At 42.2% G+C, this 25636-nt stretch overlaps 1 protein-coding gene across 9 annotated transcripts in view; it reads right to left on the reverse strand.

Moving 5' to 3' along the window:
- The window catches only part of KDM4C (lysine demethylase 4C), a 502970-nt gene extending 477334 nt beyond the window's left edge, over positions 1–25636 (reverse strand). For 8 of the 9 annotated variants that reach the window (XM_006018370.3, XM_025197541.1, XM_025197540.1 and 5 more), the window contains exon 1: positions 25605–25636. The gene's annotated coding sequence lies outside the window, so the exon portion shown is untranslated. Of the gene's footprint in view, positions 1–15040; positions 15198–25604 lie in introns of those variants that run through there. The other variant, XM_025197539.1, reaches the window with a different exon arrangement.

A 25636-nucleotide genomic window follows, 5' to 3' on the forward strand; every position in this document is an offset into this window, starting at 1 on the left:
TATTTAATATGCATATATTAAACCTCATAGTATTAATACTTATGCAGTTACTATTTTTTTTTGTAATTGCCCAATGCATGTGGGTTGACAGATTTAAATTCTGATAAAGGTCATGCCCTTGGCAAATTCAATTTTAGAAGAAGCTTTAAAGTGAATTGTAAGAAGTTCTGTAAAACCATAATGTGCATAACTTATTTCAGTAATTTTCTTAACACCCTCTCTGAACACAAACAGTGTAGCAGTGACCAAGCTTGTCTTGTACCCTACTTGGATTTCATCCTTGTCTTTGTATCCAGCATTGCCTCAGACAGGTTGGTCCCCTAACTAGCAAGTGTCTGGTTTCAAGTCCTGGGCCAATTAGCCTAGTTTCAACCTGCACCATACATATTCCTGTCAGCCCAGCAGTGCAATGACAGACCTAGGTACCTGGGACACAGCAGCAGTGGTTACCTTCTGGTTGCTACCACACTGCCAGCCAGCACAATCTGTTTATTTTTTCACCTCCTCTCCTCCAAGTCAGTGCCCAGGATAGTTGCCCAAGCTGCCCCACCCTAGTTACACCACTGTCAGCCAGTGCAATCTGCCTGGCAACTGACTCCCCAGCCCAGCCCAGCCCCTGGCTTGTTTACTTTTCATTCCATCCAGGAAGAGCACACACCAACTGCTGCAGCTTCCTTAGCCTGACGAAGGGTTTTTGAACCCGAAAGCTTGCTCAGTAACTATTCTCCAACCATTTGGGTTGGTCTAATAAAAGATATCAAATTCACCCGAGGAACCTTGTCTGCCTATATCCTTAGACCAACACGGCTACAACCTAAACCCCTGCTGATAATATTATGCACTTTTATTTCATGAATTGTTTTCAACATAAACCATATACAGAGTAAACATCAAATCCAGTGAACTGATATGAGCCATAATAACGAAAGTAAACAAGTTGAAGTAGAGTTGCATAGCACAGAAGAAGCTTTAGCAGCAAATGCTAGTTAAATGTATGTTAGCTATAGTTAACACACATGCCGAACACCAAGCTTTTAACGGGACAACAGGATTCTTAAAATGTTCCTGCAAAGCATATGAGCACAGAAAATTAATGATAGGGGCCTGATCCTGCTTTTATTAAAGTCTATTGAAAAAGTCTTAAAGGCCAAGGTAGCTGGAATTGCAATATACTGAACCTGAATTTGTATCAGATTTATATGTGAATTAAATTCTTTACCTATGTAGGCAAAAAGTTTACCAACAGCAGGAGCTAAAGTCAGATTTTTAACACTTTGTTAGGAACCTAACATACAGATTCAACCATGAATTAACACAGCTTGGATTTCAAAATTACAAACCCTGAAAAAGGGCTTTAATGTAGTCAAAGTGTCTCAGTTCTTCTGACCTGCAGAAATTCAGTAGAGCAGAGAATGATCTCAGCTTCAAATATAGCAACTGTTATTTGCTTATTAATTTTGTGTTCCAGCTTTGTGATACTCTTAGAGCAAGAATGTTAATCAAACTGTGAACTTGATTTTAAAGTCTTGTCTTCACTTAAAAGCTTCAGCACTTTAAATATGCCAGCATAGATAAAATGGTAAAATCCTACTAAATACAGATGCAGTTTAAATTTCTCATACAAATATAGTTTACTCCAGTTTGGCTAAGCAAAACAGCTATGCTCGTAGAATTACATCTGCACAAAGGGCCTTTGCTAACACAACTGAACTGTTACAAAAAACATGCCCTTTATAACATTGGTAAATCAGTAAAATTTTACACATGTAGATAAAGGCCAAGTGTAAAATTTTGTTAACAGAAAAAGACCCTTAACAACTAGGAAACTAGAGGAACAGGTAAAATAGTCATTCTAGCCACTGCTGATTGTAAACTGAAAAGAGCTACTAAAATATACAAAGAAACCAAATTAAATTAAAATTAAAAATGAGTAAATGACCAACAGATTTTTCTCTAAATCATTATTCTATCCACCACTAACATCATCCTCGCAATGTCTGCAATGTGGCAATGATCAGACTGCTCATACATACCTAGAAAAGTAATAACGAAGTGTGTAAATGCTATACTCAAACATTTGTATCCTACTAATTTTCATAATGACAAGGAATGAGAAAGCTTCTTGCCAAGCTAGGAGGAAGTATCAGGCTTTATTTCTCACTCACTCAGGCAGGCAGGCAGTATCAAGCTAATAATCATCCTGTTTTGACTATCTGTGAAGTCTCCACTTTCATCACCCCATGACCTATTAGTCAGCCCATCCTTTGGGTCTACAAATAAGAGTTTCAGATATAAACATATACATTTGCTCCACAACCTCAGATTACTTTTAGTCACTGTATAATGGAATTCCCAGGCTTAAACTTGCATTTAAACCTTTCCTAGCAATTGTTGCAAAGGAGGACTTTAAGGACATTAGAAGTAAACCAATACAGTGAAGTTTGCCGGAGGCTACAGAGAGCCAGTCTATCCAACTGCTCTAGTGAGTGAGACTCCCCAGCCCAGCCTCTGGCTTTTTTACTTTTCATTCCATCCAGGAAGAGCACACACCAACTGCTGAAACTTCCTTAGCCTGACGAAGGGTTTTTGAACCTGAAAGCTTGCTTAATAACTGTTCTCCAACTATTTGGGTTGGTCTAATAAAAGATATCAAATTCACCCAAGGAACCTTGTCTGCCTATGTCCTTAGACCAACACGGCTACAACCTACACCCTTCCATTCATCTCTGTTCATTCATGCTATACCTTGACTCTGAAACCTAGTGAAGACAACATTAAAATTAAAATACAATACTGTACTTGTGAAAACCTCAGCAAGATCAAAGATCATGGATGAATGCTACCAATTTCTATATAAACAAAAAAGTAAACATGACTCTTCACATGTTTTGCTGGAATGCACAGTGCTTTAAATAAACACACAATCAGTAATGTTTGCGTGCAAAAGATCCTTGTTGTATACAGAAATAGTAATGTCAGTGTACATTTTGACAAGTACACTGATCACCAGATTAAACAGGTGATGAAATCTGTCTATACAACACTGCTGGGGGCCTGCCAAATAAAGGGGCATTGTCAAAACATTGTCAATAATAACAATAATGTTCGACATGCCCCAGCAAGAATAGGAGTTTGTCATGGTAAGCGAAATAATTGCCTTCACCTATGGAACACAAATGTACCGTATTGCATTTTTGATAACATGCCATGTACTTAATCAAAAAGAGCAAGAGAAGAATCTAAGGTTTCTTCTTTTAGAGCATAACAAAGAAAAGACCTCTAGACTCAGGCATAGTTACCCAAGTCTTAAATGTCCAAATTACTGAGAGCCAGCTGTGACTTCTAGTGCCCTTTGTTATAGAAAAGGATCACTTGTTATGCACACACCTTTACCACACACTCAAAGCTGTTAAGCTATTAAATATCACCTCCTGTCTCCTGGTGCACCCATTCTGTTTTGCTACTCACAATACTCTCTCCTACCCCAGTAATGTTTTGTATTTTGAAAGCATTCAAATTTTAATTTACTTGAAATCTCATTTTGAAATGATTGTGATCAACTTCCCGATACCTTGTACATAATGCACAGACACCAGCATCTACATGCCCTTATAACAAGGGTGCTCAACCTCCAGCTCGTGGACCAGATGTGGCCATAGTACCTGGCCCACAGGGCTTGCCTGCTGGTTGGGAAATTTGGCAGTGTGGGAGCGGTGGCAATTAATACCACCACCCTCCCCAACTGCCCAAGTCCCAAAACCCAAGCTCTGTATGGTTGCATTGAAGCTGGCCCACACCCCCACCCCCTGATGGTTGGCTCAGGACCAGGCCATGTCCCTTCCCCTTGCAGCTGCATTGGGGCCAGGCCACACTTCCTCCCCACAAGGCTGAATCAAGGCCAGGCCACCCCCACGCCCCCCACCATAGCTGGACTGGGATTGGGCCACATCCCTTCTCACACCCCTGCAGGGCTGGGTTGAGACTGGGCTGCCCCCCCTACCTCTCTGCACAGCTTGGTGGGGCCCCACAGCAACTGCCCTGGGTGCCAGACTGGGACCACTGGCCAGATCTGGCCAACTGACAGACTGTGCACTGCCTATCCAGCCCACTGTTTAAAAAAGGTTGAGCACCACTGCCTTGTAATGTTGACTGAATGCATTGAAGTTAAATCTGGAATTGATGAAATTACACTGAACCTATACATCCTGAACTCCAGTATAAGGTTACCCTTCACAACATCTCCTCTCAACCTACTTTCAAGCTCCAGCACTTCCTCTCTGGAGTCTGGTGTGCTTCCCTTCACCCTCCTGAGAGCTGAACACTATTCTGAGTTTCAACCCAGGCCAGCAAAGTGTGCTGAGTTTAATTAAAAGCCTTGACATCACCATTTCTCCCAAGACACTGTCAGCTGAAGCCCTCTTTTGGTGATAAACAGGGCTCTGCTTGGCTCCAGGATCTGAGGAACCACTATATAATTTTTTTTTTTTAAACTGGCTGCACTGCTCTACACACCACCAGCTAATATAGAGAATAGCCAGGCTCTGAATGGGCTACAGGTTTCACATCAATATCATAGGGCCATCAGAGTTTCAATTTTTTCGTGTTCTAGTTACTTTATTAGATCGACAGCACCTATGTCTAATATGTCTATGTTCTATATATTTTTTAACTGAAATTCAACACCCTACAAAGCAGGAAACACCAGAGAAGCAGGAAGAGAATAGAAAGCAGAAAATTAAAACTGCTCTTTTTGAAGAGCGTGATTTACCGATATATTACACTATTTAGTAACAGTTTCATCACACACTTCTTTCCATCTTCCTCCTGCTAGTCATTCAACACCACTGCTCCATTTTTGTAGGCTTTTCATGTTTTTAAAAAACACTGATCAATATTTTTAAATCATATTTATTTGAATATAATTTAAGGGAAAATATATATGCTTACTGTAAACATTTTTAAAAGGTTGAAAATAGTATTAACAAAAATAGGAGATAGTTAAGAGTAAAAAACAATGTATTACAACAATTTTTAACTAAAAAGGGGGGGGTGTTTAAAAAGGCTATTTTACAACAACAAAACATTTGCACAAGAAAACAACAGTCAGCCAGTTCTGTTTGTCAGTGAGAATGAAATAAGAGCTGGAGATACAGATTTTCATCTGCAGTAAGACAGAAAGGCAGCTGATTTAATGACAACATAACTCCATAGGAAGTTTTACTAACATCTATAAAGTTTCTTTTATCTATACATATTATAAGTATATTTCATTTCTGGACTTTCAGGAAATTTCTGAAAAAGGAAAAAAAAATCACTACTTAAGGAAAAATGACAGTAGCCCAACATTTGAGTTGTTATGGTCTGTTCTATAAATAAAGACTCTTTTTAATGCAACTTTCAAAAGATTCTGTATGTTTGAATATCATTTTTAAAATAAAATATGGCTTGGGACTTATTTTCAGGCAGGCAGACAATTTTGCGCACAAAAATGTTATCTGCACGTATAATTAAGCATGCCTGGAACAAATCAACTTTCTGCATGTTCATGTTTGATTTGTGCTGATAATTGCAATAAATGAACATGTAAATTAAGTATATGCAATTTTTGCTTCTAACCTTGGAGAGAAAATAAAATTAAATTAAAATTAAATTTAAAAAAATCAAATCAGACTTTACATATTTATTATAAATACAAAATAATCATTATATTTACTCTTATTAAATCTTTAAAAAACATTTTAAATACATATAAAGAGTGGCATTTGTTATATGATGAATTTCTAAAACAAATCTCTTGTTTGGCTGACAGCTATCAGAAGTCTAATGTGCCAGTAATACAGTTAAGCATGACCACATCTAAAAAAGGTAAAATAATTCTATAAAATTTAATACTACTGTAGTGCAGAAAGGCCCAAATGATTAAGAATTTAATTAGTAATCCTGATTCCTGGGGCATTTTAATAGTTAACAAATGACTAAAATAGAAACAAATCCCAAGTTGTGTAAAAAAACATATTTAGACTATATACATTTTTTTCAATTGGATTGTACAAATTAGAGCAATCAACGTTTATTATTTTCAGGTGTGCATTTGTGCATGCTCACTTCTTTCAAAATTATTATTCCTGCAGTTCACAAGTAACCTAATTTTTTAGCAGGATTAGTTCCTTAGAAACTACTCCTTTACATTCTTGGCTAATGTTAAAAGTAAGGCATTTTAAAGAGCTAATTTTAGAAAATTGGGAAGAAAAAAAAAGAAGGCTGAACTCACCCATTTTTATTTCTCCTTTTTAACCAAACTTGGAGGGATTTCTCTTTTCATAGCAGTAAACAGTGTTGACAGATTTCCAACAGCAGATACACTAACTAGGTGTGGAACTCAATAGTCTTAATGGGAGTGTTCTGCTACAACCTTATTTGCGCTGCTGAAGTTTGGGTCAGAACAGAGTGGGGGAGGGTTGGGGATTTTTTTTGTTTGTTTGTTTTATGCCTGACTTATAAACCCCTGACAAGTCAGAGATCGTTTAATTGGCAGTGAACCTGTTGCAATGTTGGCAACATGCTGCACAAGGTCTGATTTCTACCCTGACATCATGTAACACAGTAAAAAGCTGTACATGTTTTTTATATTTATTAGATGTTAATATGGCTACTGCTATGGCGATCTCCTGTATGGTTTATTCATACATAGGAAACAAATCTAAATAACATATCCAAAACATTATGATGACTCAGTACCACAGTATTTTTCATGTAATCAATTTAACTGAAATTTGTAGAGCACAAACTGGTAGATAACCAATTTTCTTGTGTTTTCAAATTCTAAACTGCATTAGAAGACACACAATACATTTTCCTGATATTCTTTTTTCTATTAAAGTAATTTTTGTATTTGCCATGGGGATTTTACCATGACCATAAATGGGTGGATGTCAACAAGAAGCTATTTCAATAAGGTAACACTACAAGAAAAAAAACTAGACTTTCAAGTTGCATCACTGCTTCCAATAGCAGCATATTTTTCCCCAAATTCAGGCACCTTTTGCGATGTGAAGATATCAAGTATTATTCCTATACCTTAAAAAATATAGTACAACAGCTGACAAGTAAAGCAATCAAAATAAAACTGAAAGCATTTCTTTAAAATTAACATCAAAGCCTGTTTTCCTCCTCAGTAATGTGACTGCATTAAGTACCTGTACTCTAATCTTAAAAATATCATCATAACTCTTAATAAATCTCCCTCGCCTCCCACAAGCCACTGGTAGATTCCAACAGGCTTGTTTTTAGGATTGTGTAAGCTACTAATGCACATGTTCTTTGCTGCAAAAAGTTGAAGTAACCAAGATAAAATGTTCAGCAAACTAATACAACAATGCAAATCCTCCACCATGTTCAAACAAATTAGACATAGGGAAAATTATGGGGATTTGTAGAAAATGGGGAGGAGTGGGAGGAGAAGAAGGGTGATGTCTCCTCAAAGCCATTCTATAGCATTACTGCAGACTCTATACTGTAGAAAACACCAGTTTTCTGGCATAGACATAGACAGCCATGTTAATCTGAACTCAAGTAGAAAGCAGAGTATAGTTGCACCTTAGACTAACCGAAGTAGATTTTCTCTCTATAAATAAGTAAAATATCACATTGTTTCACAGGCTAACTGCCTTCTATGATGAGTTAACTGGCTCTGTGGGTGCAGGGAGAGCAGTGGAACACCTTGACTTTAGCAAGGCTTTTGATACAGCATTCTCACAAGCAAGCTAAGGAAGTATAGGTTGGAAGAATTGTCTGTAAGGTAGATAGAAAACTGCCTGGATCACTGGGCTCAGGGGGTAGCAGTCAATGGTTCTATGTCTAGCTGGGAGCCACTATCAAGTGGAGTACCCCAGGGGTCAGTCCAGAGGCTAATTTTGTTCAACAACTTGAAAGATAGGATGGACTGCACCCTCAACAAGTTTGCAAATGGCACCAACCCCAGGGAGAGTAGTAGATATGCTGGATGGTAGGGCTAGGATTCAGAGAGACCTAGACAAATTGGAGTATTGGACCAAAACAAATCTCATGAGGTTCAACAAGGACAGGTACAAAGTCCTGCACTTAGGACAAAAGAATCCCATGTGCCGGTACAGGCTGGGGACCAACTGGCTAAACAGCAGTTCTGCAGAAAAGGACCTGGGCATTACAGTGGACAAGAAAATGAATATGAGCCAACTGTGTCCTTGTTGTGAAGACGGTTAATAGCATACTGGGCTGCATTTGTAGGAGTGTTGCCAGCAGCTTGAGGGAAGTGATTATACCCCTCTATTCAGCACTCGCAAGGCCACATCTGGAGTACTGTTTTGGGACCCCCACTACAGAAAGAATGTGGACAAATTGGAGAGAGCCCATGGAAGGCAATGAAAATAGGGGGTTGGGGAACATAACTTCTGAGGAAATGCTGAGTGAGTTGGACTCACCAGAGAGGTTGTAGAGTCTCTAAATCTCAGAAGGCAAACAAAACCAACAAAAAAAATCTGCATGTGACAGTACAAAGACTCCCTGATGATAAGATGCATACAGCAAAAAGAGACTAACCCTTCAAATGATTTCTCAGAATTGTGCCCATTATACATAAGAATCCCACGAGCAATGAGGGCAGGATCCTTATAGTACTGAATTTTACAGAATAGTAGTTGCTGTTCTGTTGTATAAACTGAAATGTCTTTATCTAGTTGTATTTGTGGAATATACTGCATGTGTTCTACTAAAGAAATACTTGACAGGGATTGTTAATCTTAAAATGATAAAAATTTAAGAGGTATGGAATTATGGTAAAGAAAGTGGAACCTAGATGCTAGCTAGGCTCTAGTGAAGCACCCTTTCAACCGTGACCCTTGATGTAAAGATTTTGGTCTGCGATTTTCCTAGTATTTTTAAATGAGCACTAACTTTCTTGCATTGCATTGCATTGACATGTAAAGGAGAGAAATTACTATTTCTACAGATACTAGGACCCAGTAACGGAAGTCTCCCCACTTCCAGGTTTCATATTTACAAAAAGAGGTGATAGACCAGAGCTGCGTGGGGGTATTATGGATTTTCTACAGTTGACAGATAATTCATATTAAGGTAGCATGCACATTTCAAGAGCAATAATTCCATGCATGAACATGAGTTATTCTAGAATAAGTACTTGTTCCATTTTAGTTTAATCTTCTTTCACAGCTAAACTGAAACAAGGCATATTACGGAATAAATGTGTCCACAGAAAGGAGTGTTGCTGTTGTAACTTTGTTGGTACAGGAAGTATGCAAGAAGCAAGGGCTTCTTTGGTAATATTCAGTTGGTCCAACAAAAGATAGCTGGAAAAGACATTAGACAAGTTATAGGATTTGTCTAGCCTGACCTAGGCTACTTCTGCTTCTTTCCCAGACCTGAAAAAGTACCCGGAAGCTTGCCTAACACCTCTCCCAAATATTCAATCCATCCAATTACCAAAAATCATTAGTTCCACAAAAACAATGAGTTATTTAGGAATAGCTATTCTAGAATCCTACCCTGGGATGAGATGACACAAAGGAAATGTTAAGAAGAAACATTAAGAAACTGGGGGGGAAGAGAACAATGGGAATGGGAGTTTAAAAGGTAAGGCAGCCCCAGTTTAACTGCGCAACTGCTACCATCATTCCATAATCATTATCCTCTCCAATACAAGCTGCTTTTTCCTCCTTTCATAAAGTACAATGTACATTATAGTGAGTTTAATAATTATGATTTTCAAAAACTTGTCCAGGAATGGAGAAGTGGGGTGTGGCTTCCCATCCATGTTGATGCAGTGAGCTCTGAGCTCATCAGCTAATTGGAGCGGGGTCTGGCTGGAGCCCCTGCTTTTGAATGGTTCCAGAGCCCAGGAAATGAACACGGCTGCTGTTCCCCTTTCCCTTCCCTGCTGAATTCTGCATCAGGGAAAAGCAAAGAATGAACAACAGCAGCAACAGTCACCCTCTGGGCTCCAAACCAGCACCAAGAGCTCATGTGTGGCACAACCTAAGTGGGGTGTGACCATGCTGCCACCCCCTCTCTAGATCTGCCCCGACACTTCCCATACTTCTCTACAATGTATTGAAGCAGGACAGGTCAAATGCCAGATTCCAAAACTTAACATGGAGAAATGCTAGGAGATCTTTGTGTTAATGAACAAGGCTCCAGAAAGAGAGTGCTTATTACAAAACTGCAAGCAGCAACCAACCCACAAATATCTGTCCTTTCTAAAGGCCTAAATTTCTGTCCAGAAAAACACCCTAATAAAATACTTCAATGTGGAGAACTAGAAGAATTCTTCCGACGCCTGCGCCTCAAAGAATATTTCCACGACCAAACTGAACCCACTCCCAACAACAACTCATCCTCTGACAACATTCAAGAAAAGATCAATGCCAAAAAAACCAAAAAAACATCAGATTGGACACCTCGCAGTGGACGAAACCCTAACCTTGACCGCTACATTGACTACTTCAGGGAAAGAATGAACAATGAAATAATCAGCAACACACGCCACCACAACAACCTCTCTCTACCAGAGAAAAAGGCCATAGAATCTCTAAGATCTAACCACCAAATAGTAATAAAACCAGCAGATAAAGGAGGAGCCATAGTCATCCTAAACCGTGAGGATTACATAAAGGAAGCCAACAGACAGCTCTCTGACACCACCTACTACAAAGAACTACAAGAAGATCCTACTCCCCTTTTCACCAAAAAACTCAACAATACCATCAAATCATTTCCACCAAGATTACAAGAAAAACTACAGACCTTGATCCCCCCGCTACCTAACCCAGGGACTTTTTACATGCTCCCTAAAATCCACAAACAAGGGAACCCTGGCAGACCTATCATATCCAACCATGGGACCCTAACTGAGGAAATATCAGGTTTTGTTGAATCCATCCTAAAACCGCTTGTCACCCACAGAGCAAGTTTTGTCCAAGACACCACAGACTTGCTACGGAAACTTAAAAACATAGACCACCTTCCCAGGAACACACTCCTAGCCACCATGGACGTTACCAGCCTATACACCAACATCCCACACCAGGATGGCATCCATGCCTGCCTTACATATCTACAGGAACAAGATTACAACCCAGAATACAGACCCAAAGATATCACTGAGCTTATACACTTCATCCTCACACACAACAATTTCACTTTTAATAATCAACACTTCCTCCAGATGATGGGAACAGCTATGGGCACTAAAATGGCCCCACAGTATGCCAACCTTTTTATGAGCCACCTGGAAGAAGACTTCCTCAAGAACTGCACCATCAAACCCTTGCTGTACTTACGATATATCGATGACATCTTCATCATTTGGAGTGAGAACCTGGAATCTCTACTTGAGTTCCACCAGAAATTCAACAGTCACCATCCCTCCATCCGACTTTCTTTAGAATACTCCAACACCAACATCCCCTTTTTAGACACAAGGATCAGTATCCAGAAGGGTAAAATACAGACCACAGTATACAAGAAACCCACAGACCAACATACATATCTGCACAGAACCAGCAATCACCCGAAACACACCAAAAAAGCAGTGATATACAGCCAAGCCCTCAGATACCACCGCATCTGTACTGAAGAGAACACCCGGGATTGCCACCTCACCAATCTTAAAAAGGCTTTCACCCAGCAAGGACACTCCTCCAGAGAGGTAGATCGCACGTTTGAAAGAGCCACCTGGATACCACGTGAAGAACTGCTGCAGTACAGAAGAAAAACACCCACAAATCGCACACCGCTGGTTATGACCTATCACCCATCCCTTGAACCTGTACGGAAAATCCTCAAAAAATTGCAACCCATATTAGAAAAAGACCCTATTCTTAAAAAGATCTTCCCAGAGCCACCCATCCTAGCCTTCAGACAAGCACCGAACCTCGCCAACCTCATCACCAGAAGCAAACTTCCTCAACCCCAGAACACACCAAAAGGATCCAGACCGTGCCATGACAAGAAATGCAAAACCTGCCCCCACATCTCCACCACCCCCACTATTACTACACCCCACAACAGAGCCATCAGCATCCCAGGATCTTACAGCTGCACCTCCAGGAATGTAGTATACCTCATCCAGTGCACCAAATGCCCTGATGGAAGATATGTAGGAGAGACCAGACAACAACTGCGCACCAGAATGAATGCACACCGGAAATCCATCAAAGACAGAAACACCCAATTACCGGTGGGGGCACATTTCTCACAGGAGGGCCACTCTCTCTCCAATCTCTCAGTCCTGATCCTCAAGGGAAATTTACACAACACATCCCAGAGACGAGCCTATGAGCTCCATTTCATCAACCTGCTGGATACTAGAGATCAGGGACTAAACATAGACATTGGATTTTTGATACATTATAATCTGCCTGGCAACTGACTCCCCAGCCCAGCCCAGCCCCTGGCTTCTTTACTTTTCATTCCATCCAAGAAGAGCACACACCAACTGCTGCAGCTTCCTGAGCCTGACAAAGGGTTTTTGAACCCGAAAGCTTGCTTAATAACTATTCTCCAACCATTTGGGTTGGTCTAATAAAAGATATCAAATTCACCCAAGGAACCTTGTCTGCCTATTACAAAAAAACATTTTTATCCATGCTGATGAATGAGAAACATATAGCATGCTCTACTGATTATGGTAGCAGAGAAAACAGATTTTCTAAATTAAATATACTAACAAAGAAAAAGCATCCTTTTTGCACCTCATTCCAATTATTAACTATTCAGAAGATCTGTCCTTTAAGCTGCATTCTCAAAGAAGTGCTCTCTGCTTTTTGATGATCAAGACAACTAAACTTACAGAACCATTTATACGATATACTTTCCTGTGAAATTTGAAAAAAACTGTCACAAAGCAAGCAAACAAAAGAAAACAAAACAAAAATACTGCCTTTCTGATGAAAGTTGGATGAGCATTGCTGAAGAAAAGTCTTTAGAAATACCATGCTAAATTATCATTCGTATTGAGCATATGGAGTCACCAAATTAAATACTAAAAGAACAAGCTAAGATCTTCTCTTAATGCATTAATCGTAAATTTCTGCAAACTTGGACTAAGTCAGTCTTATTTAGTCAGATCTGTGTTTCAGAGTTACTACAGAATTGGTATCATTGGCAGACTTTAAGGTGACAAATCTAAATGTGGAATTATTAGCAGAATGGAGGCAGCAAAAAAGCATATACCCTTTTTCCCCAATCTTCATTCCACTGATTCTTTAATTCTATGAGAATCAACAGGAGACCGAAGAATGGGTCTTGAAAAAATCCCCAGACATTTCTTGGCCAGAAAACTAAACCTACCAGACAAGAGGCAGAGAATCTAGTGAGGGGACCACTGTTGGATTCCAGTGCCAAAGTCTTGAAAAGGAAAATTTGTGTCCTTATCCTTCAATCCCTATGCCACCACCCCTTTCAATTGCTATGATTTTTGCCATGGTATATATATATATAAAAACATAGGGTTTTTCTTAACAAACATCCTAAGAGCCCAAGTCTGACAAATAATGACCTTACAATCATGCCTAATTCTTCATCAAGGTTCTGAAAGGGAGGAGCTCTTTCCCCAATTCCTGAAGCTGCTACAGACTCAGGCAGGCAGTCCACAGATCTGACCTGACTCCTGACTCAGTCAACACTTATTATAGCTAAAGAATTCCCAGTCTTAGCATCCTCCTCATTGTGGCTGTCCCACAAGCAGCAGCAAAGTAAAATGAATTCAATGCCTGTTCATTTCAGCACTGACCATAGGTTTCATAGATTTCACAGATATTAGGACTGGAAGGGACCTCGCAAGATCATTGGGTCCAGCCCCCTGTCCAAAGGGCAGGCAGTCAGCAGGGGTCAAAAACTGGCTTCCAAAATAGCACCAACAAAAGTGGAAAAATTCAATATCACTCCGCTGCTACTTGTGTGCTGGACCTCTCTGCCTGCAGATTTTAGGAAGGCTGTTTTATCACATGGAATTTTCCTTCTATTTAAATGTAACCTGAAACTCTTCAGCAAGTGAAGTCTTCAGCCCCATCATGAAAAATATACTCAGCTTTTGGAAGTGGTCCCTTTTTCCTGAAGACTCAGGGCCTAATTAATTAATTTCTACATAATATTTTTTTTAATTAATGTTCACTATACTAATATGAATTACAGTACTTTCCCCCCTCCTTTCTATCTGCAGACATATGTGTCTAGTGTCTCTGCTGCTACTGAGAACTTTGCTGAGCAAAGGTAAAAATTAAGTAAACTAGCTGGTTTCAGGGTTCCTACCTACCAGACTGCCAAGTGTTCCACATCTCAGCAAAACTGCTTCCTGTTTCCTCATCTCAGATGTTTGTATAAGAATTTGTATTTCCCTGCTGTTGGCTTTCTGGTTCCATGTGACACCTGATAAAAAGGTAAACTAGGCTCCTTCTCAGACAAGACTTAGTAACTTGATGGAGACAGCAGCACCTGCAGCAAAGGGCAATCAGGTGTCCTCTGCGCTCAGTCAGCTTCACTAACCACCTCTATCACCAGTCCTCTAGTACAACATGCATCACCCTGAGGGCTCTACCACACCTACTCACCAACTTCCTCCTAGCAATCACACAGCTTCTCAGTGCTTCCACCCACTCACCATCACACAGACATTTTGGCAGCTTCTAGTAACCACCATCAACCAAGCAACCACAGACATCACCTGCCAGATGCCCAGCTGTCGAAATACACATTTCTCAATTCCCCGCCCCCATCAGTGCTTGAAGTAATACACTTTGGCCATAAGCTTAAGCTAAGGGCTTTACAAAAAACTATCTATAAGCATTCACAAGACTTTGCAGTTACCCATTCAGAATAGCCTGGGCCAAAACAAAATTGATCAAGACCCATGACACTTTCAAAATGCTAGGAGCAGAAGCTGAGGCAGAGAAGCTCCACAATCTGTACACAAAAGAAAGCTCTGGAGTAGCAGAGCAGAGAGCATCTTCCACCTGCAACTACAAGAGGGAAGAGAACAAGAATGCACCTCTGGCCTTCCAGCTGACAGAGTTGGTGGGGAAAGTCAAACTTATCAGACATCTTCAAGTCACAAGTTGGGTGTGACTAGATTCAGAGACAACATCTAGTTTCCATTAAGCAAGAGGTCATCATCTCTGCCTTTCCTTCCATCTGCCCTCTGGTACCTGTGATGTGACAGAGTTAAAGGAATGACAGATTGGGACCCATGGATGAAGAGCGCCTGTCAGAGTGCAGCATTCAAAGCCCAGTGCTGAACAAATGGCTACCGACAGAATATCTGTTATAGCGCACCTTTCGCACATACTACCCCCTCCCCACAAAATAAGACATGCAATTTGTTTCTGAAAGGGCAGAAGAAAAAAAAAAAATCTTTCCTTGAAAATACCAGGAGGTAGGGTGTATTCACAGGGAACACACAGGCAGCTGCAGTAGGGGGAGCAAAAACCTGTGGCTGTGCTCTTAAACTCCCAGCTGCAGGACAGTGGTAGGTGCTGCTGGCTAAGCTGAACTGCTCTGCCCAGCCCCTCTCCTTCTTGAGCTGAGCTGAGTGAGCAGTCAGCAATGTCTGCTAGGTCAGCTGAGGTCCTGATCCTGGCCACCAACCCCTGTGGAGTCAGCTGAGGGTCCACATGCCTCAAGATGAAGGACTGTGCAGTTTGGTTAGGGCACGGGTGGGCAAAATGCAGCCAAATCCAGCCCACAGGGACCCTAAAAATTTAGAAAATTAATATTTATCTGCCCCTAGCTGCCTGTCAAAGATGACAGGAGCCAGGAGCAGTAGGACCCTTGGGAAGCCACAGCAGGACCCTGAAGCAGCAAGGCCCAGCAGGCCCCAGCAGGACCCTGAAGCAGCAAGGCCCAGTAAGGCCCAGCCTAGCAGAGGCTTCTGGCCTGGGACCATGGGGCTGTTTGCGCCTGCCTACACCAGAGCAGGAAATTCAGATAAGAAGGGGGGAGGGGGGGCAGGGAGGCAGGGGAGGACCGTGAGCAATCACCCCAGTCCTCAGACCGGGCTTGCTCCTGAGGCCCACGATCTGGCCATGCAGCCGCGAGCCACGTGGTGCAGGAGCAGCCAGAGGGCGGCAGGAATGTGGGAAAGCAGCAGAGGGGAGTGGAAGCGAGCTAGCATGCAGAAGCGCGCAGCCCACGCCAGTGTCCCAGGGCCAGTGCTGGCAGAGCCCAGAGCAGGGTAGCAGGAGCGCGGGCTGGCAGGGATCTATGGAGCCGGGCTGGGCTGAGCTGTGCCAGCACGAAGAGGGGGGAGCTGGCCCGGCTTAGAGCCCCTGCCAGCCAGGACCCCACGCTCCTGCTGCGCGCCCTATCGGTGCTGGCCCCAGTGCACTGGTGCAGGCCCCACACTTGTGCCCGTCTGTTGCTGCACTCTTGCGTGCCCACTCGCTCCATCCCCCCCAACCCATCCCCATGGTATAGGCAGGGACCAGCGTGTGCAACCCTGATCCGGCGCACCTCACACACACCCACCTGGGCTGAGCAGTAGCAGTGCAAGACAAACCACTGCTCAGCATGGTAGAAAAGTGCCTCCCCCACCACTGCCGATGCTTCCTAGTGCAGTCGCTTGGAGCCCATGCAGGGCTGCCCTGCATCTGTGCTGCATCACCACTGCCTCTGGGCTGCCAGTGGCAGCACAGAAGAGAAACAGGGCAGCCCCACCCAGGCTCTGAGTGGCTGCACTGGGAGGCACCGGCAGCAGAAATGGGAGGGAGTGCTTTGCCCCCTCCCCTGCCTTGCCGAGCAGCAGTTTGTCCTGAACCGCCACTGCCCAGCCTGGGCCCCAGACTCCCCCGTCAGGAATGAGCAGCAGCAGTAGCACTGGGTAGAAACCTCTGCTCAGCGCAGGGGAAAGCGTCCCTTTCCCCTTGCTGCTGCCTGGCAGATTTTGCTGAGGCCGCACACTGGAGCCAGCACCACACTGGGCTGCCCTACAGCTCCTTCACTGCCACCTGTGACCTGTCTTGAGGCTGCTCAACACTGTCATTGCTGCAGCACAAGGCAGCCCAGAGGTAACAGTGAAGGAGCAGCAGGGCAGCCCGGTGCGGCGCAGGCTCTGGCTGGTCACACCAAAGGCTGTCCAGCAGTTTCCGCCTGGCACTGCTGCTGCTCAGCCCTGATGGGAGAGCCCGGAGCCGGCACAGGGAACGCAGGGTCATGGCTGCTTGCCCTAGCAAGGAGCTGCTTGGGCTGGGGGGACAGCAATTGGAGGCAGAGGCATCATATGTGTCTGCGCACAAACATGCACGTGGCCGGCACAAAGCCAGGCAGGGAGGTGGGAGAAGCACCGGCAGCTGCATGCAGGTAAATGTATTGGGGTACAGGGGTTGGAGGGCCAGGGCTTGAGGGGGACAGGTGCCTGCAGCAGGGCAGTGGAGGCAGGGAAGGTGCCTGCTCCTCCAATGGGGGAAGAAGGCGGTAGGGCCCTTTGGGGGCAGCAAAGAGCTGAGTGGCTAGGCCTGTGGCACCGGGGCCTGTGCCTATGCTCCCAGGGGCAGGGTGGCCAAGAGACACTGCAGAGCTGGAGGGGCAGGGGGCTGCAGGGCAGGAGTGAGGGGCACCAGTAGTGCTGCAGGGGACTGTGGCTTGGGAGTGAGGGGCACCAGGCAGGGTGGGTACTGCGGGCCGAGAACGCAGGGCACAGGCAGCACCAGGGGGCTGTGGGTTGGGACTGAGGGGTATCAGCAAGGATCAGGGAGTGAGGCACCAGCATGGTCTGGAGGGGTGAGGTACTGTGGGTCAGGAGTGAGGGGCAGCAGCAGGGCTGGGGAGGCTGTGGCTTGGGAGTCAGGGGCAGGACACAGCCGTATCACGGCCCCCTTCCCAATCATATTACCCCCCACAGCTCAACAGATATCCTCTTTTTTGAAACTGGAAATATGGTCACCCTAAGTTTGACTCCAGCACGATTGGGCCCTCAGCTGACCTGGCAAGCACCACTTACTGCCAACCCAGCTTAGCTCAAGAAAAGAAGGACCAGGGAGTTCTGCTCAGCCAGCAGTTCCTGCTGTGTTAGGGAAGTGCCCAAACACTGCCCGGCCCTCTACTTGAGCAGAGGGGCCAAAGAAAGGTGTTTACTCAAACATGACACACACGGTGTATATTTTAGATCTATGCTAATAAAGGCTGCTCTAGCCAATCATTGATGTCCTATTTCTACTAAGTCACTTTATCAGCTTGTCCAATAAACTTCCCCTTTTTCAAGTAACTAGGAGCAGCAGGGAAGCTAGCCTTGTCATTATAGCATTAACTGGTGTACCACACACGCAGAGTAACCACCCCACCTCCTCTCACATACTCCTTTGTCTCTATTTGTGAGTAGTAGATACCTCATACTTTTTAAAGTGCTGGCAAACACCTTTCTTACCACACACTTAGGAGGTAAAACATTTTCCATTCACCAGTAGTGAATGGATTTTTCATGCCCTACTAAAAGTAATATTGCTTTTTAATTATATAGAAAAAAAGTTAAAATATTTTTAGGCATTCAGAGTGAAGCACACAAAAGTTAGCAAAGGACAGATTTAAGGTGGTATGCACAATTTAATTTGGCCCTTCTGTATTATGATCCAGTCTTTAATTAATTACATGCTCAGATGTTTTCCCCATGCAAGTCCCCTGTTTCATTTAACACGCTGTGATCAATGAACAAAGCAGCTACTTAATATTTCTTCCTAACCTCATCATTCAAAGTGTAACTTCACATTTTGCTTGAATCCTTCTAAATAAGGATTATCTTAATATTTTAAGATTTTCTTTTTAGGACATTCATCACATTGTAGTATCTAAATTCCTAACAAACACTAACAAATATATATTTAAAATACTAGAACACAAACAATTCGAATCACATTTTATGGCTAGGAACTAGGAAGCTAAGGTACTGAGAGATTAAGACGAAATTTGCATTAATTTAGGGTAGCTCAGTAATTGGAAGCTGAACCTGATGTCTGCTTTTTCAGAGGTGCTAAATCTTCCACTAACTTCAGCTAAAGTCACAAATCCTAGGATTCTCCAGTAGGCAGCCCCTGTTGTCTCAGTTAAGGGACCCAGCAGGAAAAACCTGCACAACTGGCACTTGCTTCCAACAAGCTTGGTTTAAGTGGATCATCCATTATCATCTAGTAAGCATACAAAAGAACCAGAAGTACAAATCAAACTTCAGAAGTCCCTAGCCAGTGTTTTTACAGTAATACCATCCTCTCTCTTACTTCAGTCCCCATCCCCATCCTTGTGTACCAAATGAAGCAGAGATCCTTTGGAAGAAAGCAATTCATGATCATTCAGTTAAGGCTGCGTCATAATACAAGACGCAAGAAAGCTTAATTTTGTCATCCGAATGTATAGTACCCTCCCTAAAATATACTTTTAACTTGTAATTAGTGCAAAAATTCCAAAGAATATTTTAAAAGGAAAGAAATGGAGAAGAGAATATCATCGTACGTAGCTCTTCACTCAATGATAGTAGGATTCCTGTCCCTGGGAAAGAAATCTAATGGTTATAGCACAGAATTGAGAACTACAGATCTTATGTGCCTGTTAACAATATTTTGAATTTACATATGGCCAGAGCTTATTCTACCTATTACGTATCTAAATGGTACTCAGGAGTGTGTCATCCCACTCCATCCTGATAGAGCCTTGGAAAAACTATTATTGAAAAAAAAAAAAAAAAAAAAAAGAAAGAAAGAAAGAAAGAAAGAAAAAAGGGGTGGGGTGGGGTAGGGTGCTGAGGGATGCTCCTCTCTACTGCACTTTTTCTGGCTTTGTCTTATGGTTAAATAAAGAGGCATGACAAACGTAAAGAACAGTTTTCCAAGGACTAGGATTCCGTGGAATAGGACTGTATTTAAGTATTTAGCTGTCTAATAAGAGGAACAGGACTTGGCGCACAGAGCTAACTCTGAAGGCATCAGAACACTACGTATGTAAAAAGCCAATTTTACAGCAGAGCCAAACACATGAACGCTGCACAGTCTTTCTGAAAGCAGTATAATGTAGGGAATAAAACCTGCATTCAGAGTAGAGATCTAGACTGTATTCTGAAAGAAATTAATTTGTACAATTTTGCCAGTACTCAGCTACCCACCTTTAAGATGGGGAGGGGAGTGGAAGGAGGGGATTCTATACAACTCTGGCCTAGATACAAGGCCTTACACTATAATAAGAGTTGAGAGGTAGGGCAAATCATTTATGACAGTGAGTGGAAGAGCCAACACAAAAGCTCACCCTAACACCCTTCCTCTAAGCCAACGCATTCTGATGGGAGGACAAGCAACAGCATTAATTTTGCCTGTGCTGAATATGAACCTTCAGCTCCATGTAGCCACTCAGAAGAAATGTAGGAAAACAGAGTATTGCCTGGAAGCATACATGCACCCAACAAGTTACACTCTGCCCAAATGCGGAGTTTCCTCTGATTTATAACTTGTTTGAGCCTGAAGAGATTTTCATGGGGCAGCAAAATGAACTTCTGAGTTCGCTCAGACAAAATTAAATATGTAACCAAAGCTTCAAGGGCACCAAGTTAAAAACATTTATAAAAAAGCTTACTTATTCTTCCCTGACAAAATGAGTTCAGTCCATGGCTAAGACCAAGCATGAAAAAGTTAATTCTAGAAGGTTACTTCTTGTCAAAATTATAAGAAACTAAAAACAGGGATTTATGACCAAAACATCAGCATTCTGAAAACTGGGTATTACTACTGTAGTGATTACAATCAACAGAACAAGACAAAATGTTAAAAAAAGAAAGGGTTGAAGTTAACATCCCACTTTTTCCTATCTGCCAATTCTCCCTCCCCATATAAAACGTTCAAGTGTCTTTAAGTCTAGTTTGTTTTCATTACATCACTTTATTTCCTATTCAGTTTGTATGATGATTTTTCTTTCAGCCAGTTTTTAATTTAATTTTGGCTTTAAAATAAAATTGCCCTCTCTTTCTTAACCACTGCTCCATGATAAACAATGCATATGGTTCAAGTCTATTAGATGTAGCAAGAACTTTTGTAGCATCACTTCCACATGAAGGGAATAAAGGCTGAAAATGAATTCAGTCTCAACCTCCAACAGAGTCATTTTATTACTAAGCACCTAATGTGAGAAAGTTATCACTTAAGTCCTTTGAAAGTGAAAGCTACTTATCAGTAGACTCAATATTTCAATTTTGCTAGCAGCTACAGAAAGTTTTACTAAAGCCTTGGGTGAAATCCTGGCCTCACTGAAGATAACGGCAGCACCTTCAGACAATTTTCCCCACTACTAGCAGGGGTTTTTTTGGAAAAAAAAAAAAGGAAATAAAAAAGTCTTCTTGCTAGAATCGAAACATTCCTTTGTAATGTTTGCAATGCAAGGAATGAAGTGTTCTGATAATATATGAGAACCAAAAAGTGAAACTAATTAGAAAGTTATCAAACTTACTTCATTTTCTAGTGTTACTCTATTGTTTTAAAACAAAAAGCATAAATCATTTGAATCTTTAAACCTTCTCATATGTTAGCCTCTTAAACATTTCTTAAATTAGTAATAATAAATTATTTTAAACTGAGATTTTCATTTGACATTTGTTACCCCAAAGTCAAACTTTAAAACACTCAGGCATGTACTTAAGAGGAGTTCCACCTTAGTTCAGTAGGACTACATGTGTGCAAAACCTTAAGCACCTGAGTCAGTGTTTGTAAGCTCTATAATTACTGAGTATATGATTACACAATGTTCAATGAATAACATAAGCCCTGGATAAAATAAGTCTACAGTAGCATAAATGAATTTAATAATGTCTAAGAAACAATATGCAGCAAAAGTGTATAGAGTATCCTGGACCCATCACTGCATGCAACTGCTTATAAGATCCATGTATTATATGATTTTGCAACAACAGCTATGTTCTGGTTATAAAACGTTCTGCATCTTCACTGTTGCTAGTTTCTCAGCTATTTTCAAAATCTAACCAAGCAGTGGAGAGAGATTTTGGTTTTTTCAGCATGCAAAACCAAGATTTTTTTTCTGCCACTCTAATTTTTGCTTTAGATATAAATACAAAACAACAATGAAGTGGTAGTCACATTACTAAAAATTTGCTTTGAGAAACGTTACAGTTACCTCTAAAACAATTCCTTTCAACTGAAGTTCACAATAGGAAATCCTACATCTGTACCCGGGATGGTTTATGACCCCTTAGATGCCTTTCTAAATTAATGATTTAATCATTCAGAGGAGATTCAAAAGTTTTTATAAGACACCGAGAGAAACATACTTAGGGTATGTTAACTACTCTAAAGCTCTGTTTATACTAAAAAGTAAATCATTTTCAAAACCAAATTTGAATAGAGCTTCCTAGCTCCTGCAGCTGCAACCAAGCTATGGTCCATAACAGATCGAGGAAGTATTTTCAAGTCTCAGTAAAGGACAACTTGAAGCAGGAAATTTCAAAATCAGTTAATTAAAGAAACATGAAATCAGTCCAATTAAGCAGCTGTCACAACTAAAAAAAGTCATTTTTTAAAACAGTCTAACATTCCTTAACCCTAATGTTTAAGTTAGATGTAAGTTTGCCTAGTTTTTGCATAATTAGCATGCTTGTACTACATTTTTAATTATGTAATGGTTTATGCAAATAGCCATAATTAACACTTCCCAGTGTAATTTGCAGATAAGAAGGCAGAACTGTGCTAAGAGTGCATTTACGTTCAACTCAAAATTTCCCACCTGACCTGGTTAAAAAAAAAAAAAAAAAAAAAATCACGATTAATAATAATACAAGGCTATTTTACAAAAATACATGATAAAGTTATATCTATTACATTTAAACTTACCCATATTTTAACAATTACTTAGTAAAATATGATTCAAAGTGCAAAACTTAAAATTTCACACTGTAGTACCCTTCAATACCAGCTGAATGCTTCCCCCTTAGGGCAACACATGCTTATTCTCACCCAACCATTAGTCACTTATTACCATTCATTTCTTTCTTTCTTTTTATGAAGCTTAAATGTAGGATGCATCTCAAAAAGCAGATACCATTTCTGCTCACCCAGCCCTGTAACTAATGATTATTCAGCCATCAGGAGCTAGCAACTAGCACAGTTACAGCTTCAGAAAACCAAATGGAGACAAGTAAACCATGACTTGCAGAAGTTTAGCTCACAAAAACTGCAAGCAGGGGAAATCCACCTGTGCATCAATATCATTCTCTGGTTCTTCCTGACTCAGTCCATAAAGGGCCTGAGACACAATTTTATACGTGCAATATCATACTCCGTGTCTTAGGAGAAAAATAAAATGCAATAAAAGTCAGTGCCATTTTCTTTATTTTTCCCCACAGCATCCTACACTAATCTAAGCTTTGTAAATTGAAGTCTTGTACAAGTATTAGATGCCTGATCATTTCTTCTCTTATTGTTGTTACATTTTTTTTAATATCTTTATAAACTATAAGTTTAAATCCACTTATTGAGTAATGTCAAAGGTGGATGCTTCAGTTTCTGAACTGATAAAAAAAAACAGTGAAAAAGCTAACTACAGATGTCCTCTTTATCCATATATAGGAGCAAGTATATTGTATTAAACTGCATTTGAATGCAGAGAACCAAGAGGCGAAAAAAGTTAGTTTTTAGATTAGTTAAAAAGTTAGCCTAATTTGGAAACTACTAATGGTTTTATAGATTTAAAGTCAATCCTGCTCATGTTTACCTATTTGCATAGTTGATATGAACCTAGCAAGATGATCTGAAAAGCAAGATGAGCACGAATTCCCTTTTCTGTTCACAGTTTTAAGAAGCATAGTGACACAGACTAAAAAGCCGTAATTCTCTAACTAGTGCTGCATAGCCAGACCCCTGTATCCACACAGAAGCACTTGGAAAACAGGGGCCTAGATAGCAATTTATTCAGGTTATATTAGTCCGGGTCTCTCTGTAATTTGGCAAGTCTTGCAGAAAAATACAAATCACTGAAATCCCCTACTACATCCTTTTGCAAGTTTGCTTGTGTGCTTTTTGACAACAAAAATCACAGAAAAACAGGGTGGGAAAGGAAACCAGGAGGTCATCTAGTCCAAGCTCAATACAAAGAGATCCCTTTCTAAACTATCCCAGACAAATGTTTGACATATACTCATAAATTTACAATGACCAAAATCCCACAACCTCTAATACCAGCAGTTGGCAACCTTTTTAAAGTCAAGATGCCCCTCAAAAAAATGCCAGCTCTTTGTCCTCACTCATTTTCTGGCTACAGAAAAATAACAGAGTCACTCTTCTGTCACAAAGAACTCAGAAAGACCCCAACAGGCCAGAACAGTTTTAACATTATGACTTCTACATTTAAATCTTTAGGTTGAGTCTTGTCAATTGTGTTGGCAGAACTACCAGTGCTAAGCTTGCCTGGCACCCATGGCACCACTAAAAAGACCTCAAAGCATGCTGGGGTACCACAGCACCCTAGATGAAAATCACTGCTCTGGGTAATTGATCCCAATACTTAACTCCCAGCCTCCTGCACTTCCTCCCAACACATCTTCCTAGTGATCTGCTTTCTGCACATCCTTTCACAGCATCCAATGAAGGGAGCTGCAGCACATGCTTTTGAGTGGACTCCAGTTTGCGACATCAGATGCTGTGAAAGGACGTGCAGAAAGCAGAGCCCAGGGAAGAAGCCCACAGAAGAAGTCCAGCAGGAGGATATCCAACTCCTTTGGTTAGTCTCAAAAGGTGCAAACCTAGCCTGCTTTCTTCCTTGCATCCAAGATTAATTTCTTGGGCTGCTATTTAGCCCCTCGCTCATAGCCCTGCCAGCTGTATCCACTGTCCCCTCTTGGCAACCACCCTGGGGTCAAGAGCAGTGACCACATCCCACCCTGCAGTACTGGCTGACAACCTCTGGGCTTCCCACCTGGCCTCAGGCAGAGCCGAGCACCCCACCTGGCAGAGCCCAGCCTCCCCCACACCATCGGAACCTCAATGTCCTGGCTCCTCTCCTCCCTGCACACCTGCTTCCTGCCCCCTCAGCGACCCAGGCCTTAGCAAAGCCCCTTGTTCTCTCCCCCGCAGTTGCTGCCACCATCCCAAGCCCTAAGGAAGCAGCATGGCCAGCTCAGCTGAGGTCAGCAGCTCCTGCCACGTTCTTCCAGGCCTTGAGGCATTCCCGCCGCACGTGACCATGGGCCCACCGCCACACATGGGCTGAACCGTGACCCCATCTCCACTCCAGCCAGGGCAGTGTGGCCCCAGGCACCAGGGGAGCACAGAGCTGCTCCCCACCCCACTCCTGTCGGGGGCCTCGAGCTGCGTCATCCCAGCCCAGCTCCGGCGCACGTGCCCCCGCAGGGGGGGTTCCACCGTTACTGTGACCAGTTCCTCTTCCCCCCCACAGTGCCCAACCACCACCCAACGGCCTTCGAACGCCGGGAACGTTCAGCGCGCGCGGCTCTAAGGGTATATACGGGCCGGACAGGGGCACGGAGGAGGAGGGAACGGGGGGAAAAGGGCACCAGTTCCAGCCGCCGTCCAACCCCAATCCCGGCCGCACTCTCCTTCTCCGTGCCAGTGCACTCATCCTACCTGGCCACAAAAGGGTTAATGGCGCCGGAACA

This window comes from Alligator sinensis, unplaced genomic scaffold (assembly GCF_000455745.1).
Source record: "Alligator sinensis unplaced genomic scaffold, ASM45574v1 scaffold392_1, whole genome shotgun sequence".
NCBI lineage: Eukaryota > Metazoa > Chordata > Crocodylia > Alligatoridae > Alligator > Alligator sinensis.